This window comes from Pezoporus flaviventris, unplaced genomic scaffold, assembly GCF_033815535.1.
Source record: "Pezoporus flaviventris isolate CSIRO_AGI_PZ_B2104156 unplaced genomic scaffold, CSIRO_AGI_Pfla_v1 ptg000016l, whole genome shotgun sequence".
Classification (NCBI taxonomy): Eukaryota; Metazoa; Chordata; class Aves; order Psittaciformes; family Psittacidae; genus Pezoporus; species Pezoporus flaviventris.
The window spans coordinates 9,705,178-9,715,657 of NW_026892564.1; the positions used below are offsets into that span (position 1 = coordinate 9,705,178).

At 43.1% G+C, this 10,480-nt stretch overlaps 1 long non-coding RNA gene across 1 annotated transcript; it reads left to right on the plus strand.

The window, feature by feature from the left end:
• Positions 1 to 2,974: 2,974 nt before the first annotated feature.
• Positions 2,975 to 10,037, plus strand: LOC133269962 (uncharacterized). The gene is made up of 2 exons (XR_009743630.1): positions 2,975 to 4,503; positions 9,812 to 10,037. It is a non-coding gene; the product is annotated as an uncharacterized LOC133269962 (long non-coding RNA).
• Positions 10,038 to 10,480: the final 443 nt, after the last annotated feature.

Sequence of the window (10,480 nt, forward strand, 5' to 3'; positions counted from 1 at the left end):
TGGGGGAGGAGGGTGTGCAGTCGCCGGGTGGCCCGTGCCTTGCTGAGGAGGTGTGCGGCAGCGCGGCATGTGGGGCTGGCTCCGCCGCCGCAGGCTGCCGGTCAGCGCCGCCGGCGACCGCCGCTCCCGTAGGGGCGGTGCCGGAGAGCCGCCCTGGGAGCACCGCCCCTACGGGAGCCGCGGGCGGCGGCGATAACGGGCCTCGGAGTCCTGCGGCGGAGTCCGCGGCGGATCTCAAAGCGGATCTCAAAGCGGACGGCCGCAGCTGGCGGATCGCCGGCGGGAGAGCTTCGCTGCCCGCCAGCCTGTTTTCCCTCAGGCCGGCCTTACCCAGCCCTGGCCCCTTGGGGTGGAGCCGCAGCCTCCCTGGGCGGCTCTGAGGCGGGCAGCCGCCAACCAAAGAGAAAGCAAATGTTTGGTAGATACTTTGTTGTTTGGAGGAGCCTGTCACTTTTTGGAGATACCAGTATCTCTTGAAATGGATACTTACTAATTTAGGTTTTGTGAGGTGCTTCAGCTTAATTAAGTTCATTATCATTTGGACTGAGAGTGAAAAAAAAGCTCCCCTGCACGTTTAATGCTGATTTGGTTCCAGACTAAGTAATTCCTGTCCGGTTTTCTCGTGAAGTTATCTTGATGCCTACTGGGTACTAAAGAGAGCACAGGAAGAAATCAAGAGTTTACGAGGCTTTCCCTCTCAGCTTCAAGAATGTTTGACTCTCCCCCCCTTCTCCCCAGTGTCTGGCAGGGGTTCCTCCCAACCGTTTGTACCCATCTGAAGGGGTGATTCCTTGCATCCTGTCACACATGCCATCCAGATGGCCGAGCTCTCTGCTGCGGGTTCGCGGGTCAAAGCACATCCTGCGGGAAAAATGGTTTGGTTCTGTTTAGTCCATCATTTCTGTGCTTACAAGCTGTGTAATACACAAATACACATACAGCCAAGATCAGGGATCCTAACGCTCCTCATTTCAAACTTTTTTGTATAAATTACATTTTTGTTTTAAAAAAAAGTGGTTTTACAATTACAGAATGTTACAGCTGGTTTGGCCACTGCTTTTTATTGTCATGTCTATGGTGCTCTCGTTGGCCTTTACGAGAAAAGGAACTTTAGGTAATACATTCTGTTGTATCATAATACGTTAAGCTCATAAGCCTGAAACCCCACACTGATGTTCTCTTTGTTACTCTTTCATATCTCATACAAAATGGAACAGAGAAGCACTAGTAAAAACTGACTACAGAGTTATTAAAATGTTAAGCCATAAGCATCTTTTTGCTGTATAAATATATTTACATTTGTCAGGAAGAAGAAGGACATAGGATTTAGAAACTGATGGTGTGAAACAGGCCTGAAAGCACAGACTCAAAGCATGGTTCAAGGTGGTCACGTGCTAAATGAGCAGAACAAGACACGGAGTGTATAGGAGAGGATCTTTTTTTGACTGTGTGTAATACTAAATGTACCAGTGTTTAGATGTAATTTGCAATCTGATTTGCCTGAAGAAGAGGGTTTCCAGCCCCCTGCACGCCCCAGAAATAGAAATTCCATCAATCACAACAGTTCTTCACTCATATTTATGATAAAAGTAAGGATGATAAAGTAGCCAATAATCTTTATAGTATTTTTACTATGCAGACTATTTTGCCTTGCAAGTCTGAAGAAGCTATGCTTCATCCCATGGCTCTGAACTGCATTGTAATGATAGTTGTTTAGGTATTCATAGCTGGTTCTTCACAGGTCTACACACTTTGAAACCAATTTTGTTCTGAGAGACATCTATACAGAGAATTTTTGCAATTAAACTTAAGACTCTGTCTGTGTGTGTAGACCCCAGCTGCAGCACTGCATTCAGCCCTGGGACTCCAACACAAAAGGACCATGGAGCTGTTGGAATGAGTTCAGAGGAGGCCATGAAGATGCTCAGAGGGCTGTAGCATCTGTGCTACGAAGACAGACTGAGAGAGCTGAGTTTGTTCAGCCTGGAGAAGAGAAGGCTCTGGGGAGATCTTAGAGCAGCTTCTGGTGCCTAAAGGTGGTCTAAAGAAAGCTGGAGAGGAACTTTTTAAGGGACATGTAGTGACAGGACAAGGGGAAATGGCTTTAAGGTGAAAGAGGGTAGATTTAGATTAGACATCAGGAAGAAGTTCTTTACTGTGAGGATGGTGAGGCACTGGCACAGGATGCCCGGAGAAGCTGTGGCTGCCCCATCCCTGGCAGTGTTCAAGGCCAGGTTGGATTGGGCTTGGGGCAACTTGGTCTAATGAAAGGTGTCCCTGCCCATGGCAGCAGAGGGATTGGAACTGGATGACCTTTAAGGTTCCTTCCAACCCAAACCATTCTGTGATTCTGTGATTCACATGCAGCCAATCATATCCTTGTTTAGAACCAAGTGTCCCTTCTACCACCAGTATCAGCAGAACTAGAATACAGGAATGTATAATTGCGCTGGCATTATAGACAGGTTTACATCAGTACAGAGTGAATGAACAGGAGATGCAAACCTAATCTGCTTCAGTAACAAAGTTGACATCTCCTTTTCAACAAATCTAGGAGGCTGAAAGGTTACATGTTTTTCTGGACTTTGCCAAAAATTCACTATCTGACCAAAAAATTATCTTACCCTTCTGTTTTCTTTGCTTACTTGTAAATTATGTACTTTGTCACCTAATTCAGAGAGGTACTCTGAGAATTTAGTGTTGTTGCAGAGCAATTTAAGGCTGTCAGGTTAAAGATGCCTTGTAAATGCCAGGAATTATTGTTGATCAATGAGAGAAAATATTCTTCTGCATGGTTGCACTCAGTGGTCCATGGCTGGTAAGTGAACTGTTTCACATATTGACCAGAGGTTTTATCCAGCGCTACTTATTAAGCAGGTCTGTAATGTTGGCTAAGTACTGCATGCACTAGAAAATGATTTTAGATTCCAATCTGACAAAAGGAAGACACAGGTCACCAATACCACGGACACAGATTTTCTTCCATTTGTTTTGGCTTACATTAATTAGCTGTGAAAAAGGGGACAAGTTCTGGACACCTTTTAATTTTCAGGCAAGCCAAAACACTGCTGAGCTGCGGAGTCAACAGCAGAAATCTTATGATTCTCCATTCTGCAGCATGAATTTTACCTTTTCTATCAAACTATTAGGGAAAAAAACCTTTGGAAGAGACAAGATGTATTTCTAGAACACACCCCCACATGTGTAGATCAGTACTAGGGATGACTGTGCAGCTATTTTAGCTCCTGTCTCCATTAAACTGTGAAATGTAGCAGTGAAATTAAAAGCATTTAACATACATGTCTTAGTAGCAGTTTTGTATTATGTTTTTGCCATTTAAACTGATTAAAACTGTGAGTAAACAGTATTTTCCATTGCAACTAAATATTGCAGTTAAAGCTAAGTATTTGCTCTCCTGGCAAGGCAAAACTTAACATGAACATATTAGAATGTCTCAGTACAAAAATAGGTGCTAAGTCAAAAATACCCTAACTAACCCTAAAAGAATGAGTATCTACAGATCTGTGTTTGTCCTTCACTTTTCATACGTAGTTTTCATTAATCCTGTTCTAATTAATACACCATGAGATGGATTTGCCACCATACTGAGTCATCTCTGAAGTTTTCCCTTGCATAGACACCCCAAAAAATATAACGAGGGGCTAAAATACCTGGGAGCACCACATTGTGTTCCTGTTCTCTGAGTATTTACAGAGGAACTATGAGTAATTATCTTCATTATTCACAATCTACACTGCATTTTCTAACCAAATTACTGTCTGAGTCTAGTGTTTTCTGTATTGGAAATGACATCCATCCATCTAACTGTGTATACCAAAACAAACGTATGAAACATGTCATTCTGCTTGGGTTTACCCAGGTTCATGCTTTTCTTTCTGCATTCACTCCCAGATGGAGAGCATCCGGTTCTCACACAGTTTGGACCAGTTTTGGCAGCTAAAAACCGATGAGTTTGGGTTACTGAACCCCACAGGTGGCCTCCCCTCCAGTCTGTTCCAGCTGCTGGGTTTTGAAAGCATTTCCATTACATGTTTCTGCAGGGCTAACTACAGTGGTAACAGCTACCATGTTCCTGAGTGTTTAAATACGCACTTGGCTCAGAAACATACCTTTTACAGGCTGTGTAGGGTTTGCTTCTCTGAGAGTACCAGCATCTTTTCATTGTTCTAACATCTGCCTGGTTGAAGCTCACTCTCTAAGCTATGACAGCACAACTCATATACTGCACTGCCACCAATGTCTCCCATTTTTGGCTATTGGAAGGAGACAGTGAAACTTGTTTCAGTAATTTCATTTTAATCCCATGCTGTAGGCCCTCAGCATCTTTAGAATCTCTTACTCACCAAATCTTCTCTCATAGCAGGAAACAACCAGAGAGAAAATTCAGGTGAAACTAGTGAGCTGCTTTCCATTACAGGGAGAGATTCACAAGTGACTTTTTCCATCCAGTATGAACAAAGCTGTGGAGAATCAACTCTGTTGGTATGCCCATTTTTCTTTTTGAAAAGAGGTGTCCCTACTGTATGTGGCTGTAGCTGAGACAGGATCATGACACCATTCCTGGGTTTCCTTTCTTTGGTTGAGATAGGCTGTGATGCCCCAAAATGCAGTTTAACAGCTTTGAGAAAAATATTTAAACTGGTGACAAACAGCTCTTTCGCTGTGCTTGGCAGAGGGTGATACTGTCACCAGAAGTCAGGAGAATAAAACTCCTTAATACCAGTGTAGCATTAAGAAGCAAGCACTTCTTTATTGCAGGGCTGAGTGCTAGGTGGAATTTCCCCAAATCAAGCACACCCCATGCTGATTTCATTGTTACATTTATACATGAAAACTACAAGTTACGATGATTGGTTAGTGATATACATACCATTCTGGTATCAGCAGTGTCATTCTCTTCTGTTACTCCACTTGCAAGAAGGAAGGGTCTTCACCTGGGGCAAGGATCTTTTCGAATGTGGGTGTGTTTTGTAGTATTATAATGAAGGCAGTTCAGTTCAGGACACCTTCAAAGTGAGTTTTGTTGCCAAGTTGGCTGGTTAGATTTCTACCTTTCCACGTTGTCAAATAACTCATCCTATATACAATAGACTCTAGGTGTTTTGGTTATGGTCCAGAGGGTAAGGACTAAAGCTAACATGTTACAGAGAACAGGGATTTCAAGCAACACAGCAACCCATGCTAACATAAAGGCTAAATTCTTAAATCATGATATTCCTATAGATAATTGTTCACAAACACACACAAAATAAAGAAAGATACAGTGAAACTTAAGATAATCTGCAACAATACCTAATACCTAAAGTCAAACTAGAGCCACTTTTTATAAGGACAACACAAATAATTCCTCCTTAGCAAAAGCTACAGTGGAGGGAAAACGGGGATAGTTTACTGAGCATCACTCTGCCCAAACAGCTCCATGGAATTTGTCTATAAAAAATACAACCCATCTGAAAATACTCTCAAAGCAAGTGCATTAAGAGAACATTAAATATTCAGCATTGGTACTAGAAATCAAAGATAATGAATTTGGTTGATACAGTGCCTCCTGTAGTCACTGCTTCTGTGATAACATTTCAGAGCTCTTACAGTTGTGTCAGTGTGAACACAACCTGAGTGACTAAACCTGGTTTTACTCACAACGGTTTGCCTTGCCCTCTTGAGAGAGGGTGGCTACCCTTGGAAGACAGACCTCACTGTGGGACAGACTCTGAACCACTGCAGGCTCCAGCTCTCTTACAAGGTAGTGTGAATCTTCAGTGTATTCTGGGCTGAAACCCATGGCGCTTCAGAAGAGGATTCATGAGGGGACCTGGTGTCCTTAGTCAGAGGTAGTCGCATCTGTCAGCCAGACTGGCTGGGGACAGCAGCAACTCAACTGCGTGACTGTGTAACATGCCACAGCACGTCAGTCAGCGCTGTTAGGACAAGAGAGCAGCGGGTGGTGTGATTTGCCTCACTACTGAGCACAGTCAGGGTCCTCAGCACAGCCAATGAAGAGGAATAGTTGCAGTGGCTACGTTGGGCAGTTTGTTTCTGAGGATCCGAACAGAAAGCCTGGCAGTGCTCTTACACCAATTTTGTATCCATGAATTTTTGTTTTGTAGCCATGAATTTGCTTCTGAGTTTCAGTCGTGGTCATCTTGATTTACATTGTTGTGAAGAGAGGAAAGTCAGACACAGTGTCTACTTATACCACCCTTTACTATTTCTCAAATACCACTGTATATCATGCCAGGCAGTTTTAGATACCATACAGTATCAGCAATGCTCCTAGAACAGGGGTAAAAGTGTTGGAAAAATCCCAACTGAACTATTGTCTGATGTCTGCTCCCTCAGTTGTAACCTAGAGCGTACACAGCATGGACAGGGGTACTCAGAGGGAAAGCTGCCTTCTTCCCCACTCCTCCTGAGTAAATCTGAACTGCGAACTCAAACATGCATCACTAATACTTAGCACAAGATGTTAAACATCATGCAGCATAATGAAATATTAATTATTTTTAAAAAGAAAACTGGGGCTCAGTCAGTTGTATGTTTATACGGTGTGCTTGGGAATTGCTAAAGACATCAAAATGTATAGGAGGCGTATAGCCACTATAATCAAGTCTAGGAGCTGCAGGAAATGAACCAGTGGCACTGTTTTTAGAATAAGTGCAGAACTGAGCTGTCACATTAGAGCTGAGAGCCTTGTTTATGCAGCTCTGATCTGCTATGCGAAGATCTGGGTTAGGGGAGGATGGAAATCTATAGATGCACTATGCCAAGTCTGCCTTTCTGAGCTTGCAGATGAAAATCAAAACCAATGCCTAATCAGAAACATCACAAAACACGGGAAATGTGATAATTCCAGGAACAGGTGGATGATTTAGTCCTTTTTCATTATTGTTTTCTGGAAAAAAAATCTCTCTACATGCTAATGCTATGCCTGTGTTATTTCCCTTCATATACTGAGGTAACAGTCAAAATAGCACTAATGGTTCCTACAGCTCGATGAGACAGACTTCCCTTAAATTGCTGCACAGTTTAAGACTGTTTCAGCCCATGGTCTCAAAAGCGCCACCACTTGGGAGATTTCACAGAGCTAACTGCTCATCTTGGCGGTAATGGGACCTGGCCACACTTGGGAAATTGCAGGATCACGACCTTGGTCACCTTGGGCTTCATTCAGGGTTGATGCTTTTAGCATTCCTAAAAAATAAAGAAAAAAGGCCTAATTACAATTTAATACAGCGGAACTAAAAGGCTTGGCACACAGAATGGTATTTAATAGAGAGTATATAGCTTGGCTTTAAAACTGTTACAAATGGTTGCATATTATATGGTAACAAAAAAGCAAGCAGTTTATCATACTGCAGCCTGCTGCTGATGATTTACAAGCTATTTCTCTCAGGTTTCAGCATTTGCTAGAAGCACATACATGCTTTCAGCCTGTCTTGGAAACAAACAACTAAACACATCCATAGGGAATGTTGCACCATAAAATTGAATTTTAATAGAGCAGGAGGGAGCTGACAGCAAAAATAATCAATTTCATCTGTGATGCTGCAGGTCAGCATATTGCAGCTGAGAATATTCTGGCTGTTGCATTGATGTGAGCTCCCCTGTCTAACACTAACCCAGTCCCTGCCAGTCTCAGAGGGGGAAGGGATAATTCTGTGAAGGTGAAATGAAATGTAATACAGAACTAGTAGCTGTATACTTAGTTTCTTATGAATATCTTCATTTTTCCTGACAGCCAAGTTCTGGTATTCTCAGTTTTTAACCCAGTAATTCTTCCTAGCACCCTGCCCCACAGCTCCCACAGCTCCCACAGCTCCAGACAAAGCAGCAGATCTGCTGCTGCCTGGGCACCTGGAAGTCCAGGAGAGGGGGGGAGTCTAGCCCCAGCATCAAGCACATCCCCAGGGGTGGGTACAGGATAGGAAGGGCAGGCCCCGATGTGTCTTCACTGACAGCCCCTGGGGCTGACATGGGGTGGGTAGGGTAGGGGCAGACCTGGGAGGGTGGGCAGGGACAGTCAGGAATGGTGGGGCCTTTGGGGGCTTGATTTATGGAATAGATCTATAAAATCATTTCTTCTCACTTCATGGCTCCTTTTGCCTCACAACTGTATGGCAAATATTATCCTACTGCTCCTGCCCAAGGTAGTCTACTTAAGCAGACCAAAACATACATACACACAATATAATCTGCACCTTCTGCAGACCATTTCAGTCATCACAAGATTGGTTCTGCCTCTCACACAATATTAAAAGAAAAAAAGGAGAACCAACCAAAAAAAAAAAACCCAACACCAAAAAGCCTCTCCATTTGTTACTGTGCCGAGAAGGCAGAGGTGGTGCTCTGCAGGATGGAGGTGCACGTGAAAAGCTCCAGCACAGGCTGACCCAAGCTTGAGCATCCCTTCAGTACAGCATGGAGCTACTATGCTGATTGAGTGGCAGAAGGAGTAACAGAGCAGCACTCTGGGGTTAGCAGAGACAGGTCATGAGAACCCAGCTGAGGTTTGAGACCGTGCAGCTGTGCACATGGTCAGAGATGCACATCAGAACCAAGCTCCAAGGATTTTTGCAATACTGGTTTCACAAGAGAGAGGCAACAAATCAAAACAGATCTTCAATATAAAGGAGAAAATGAAGACACTTCAGGCACCTAGATGAAGAGTCACCACACGTAAGCACAACTTGTAGTGAGCTATGCTGTATAAGCATGGTGCTGTTTACGTGGAAACTCACTCAGTGCTTATAGTTCACCCTTTGCAGATGCTCAGTTCCTATCCTAATCCCTGGGTAGATGCAGGCAGAAGGCAGAGCTGAGGTGCAAAATACAGTGAATGGAGGCAGCTACAACTGTGTAATTCTTTAAAAGAAGCAATATAGGAAGACCTGTAGTCTTTTAAAGCTGAAGACTAACTCTCATCAGGCTTGAGCACTTCTGGTCATGTGCTTCTTTCTTGCCAAGACATGGGTTTTCCTACACACACAGGCAACTGCCAGGATGGGGAAGCAGGCAACTGCCAAACTTTGCAAGAAATTGGGTGTGAAAAAAAGCCACAGTGAATTTGAAACTTGAAATATTTTACTATTGACCGAGAGTTTATCTACTTCTTCTATTTATGACCTGGCAAGAATGAACCCTCTCAGTGTTTTACTGGGAGATGGTGGATAATGGAGTTGCTGGCCCAACTTCTCCCTCGTACTATAAGTAGATAAAAGCCATTTTCTCTGGCTGTTGGGAAAGACCCTACATCCCACCTGTGAAAGGTATTGTACTGTGAAGACATCAGCTCAACGGGCACCGCATTTGGATGGGAGAGTATGTGAGTGACCCCAACAGAGGCTACAGCTTTTGATGCTCCCCTGGGGGAGAATATCACCCCATCCTTTCACTCCTCTGAGTGAAATTGCCTTGACTCCAGAATAATGTAGGTGCTTCTGAAGATGATACATTTGTGCAAAAGGATGATGGCTTGAATTTGCATGTCATTGTTTTGTAGTAGTATTTCAAGCACCTGTCAGATGCATGGGGAAGAAGACATTCAGAATGACAGAATCAGTAAATGAACTAAACTTGGTAGCAATAGCTTCAAACTGTGGGACTTTTGCAGACATGAAACCAACTTCCGTTTTTTTTCCCCAAATCAAACAAATCTTTGTCATGATTAGCCTTTTAGTGAAAAACCTAATGATACTAGTATTACATGCTTAAGGACCCACTGGAATTATGTCAAGAAAGTCTGTTGTGACAATCTTATTATTTAATTTCTCAAACTGTTGCTGTCTTCCAGGTTCTTCATCTTCTCCTTTGATCCCGAAGTATGTCAGCAGTCTGTAGTCTTGGCAAGTTTGCTACTTCACAGCAGCCAGCTGGTAGGACATCTCCCAAATGCTGAAACTGAGAAGTCTAGCCTGATTCCTTCACATGCTGTCCATTTAATTCATTAATACATGTGTTCCTTAAAATATCTATTTCAAGTGTGCACTATATGAATTAAATATGTCATGTGCAATGCTTCTAGGAAGTCTCACATCTCTATGATGCTGCTACTGTGATGACTGGAGGAAAGATGTCTTTTTCTGCTGTATTGTCAGGATCCCCATTTTCAAATACAGTATTAAGAAGAACAGAAAGTGGAATGGAAGGTTAGACTTAGTATTAATTTGACAGCTAATTAATGAATTTGACACTTTTATCTGAAAGCTGGGAATGTATTCCTGTGGTTTTTTTTTTACTGTGGAAAAAACAGAGCATAACAGACAGATCTGAAGTATCATATTTTGGGGACAGCATTAACATGCTTTTTCATTTGTGGTCTTTTGGGGGGTTAAGACCACCTATGGTTGGTGAAATTTTTCAATGTATGAAGAGGACAAGGTGACAGGCCAGAGCAGAAAGGACAGCCAAAATCTTGACGCTTGCAAAAACTACCTGCTGTCCTGTGGCCTGTTATTCTGCA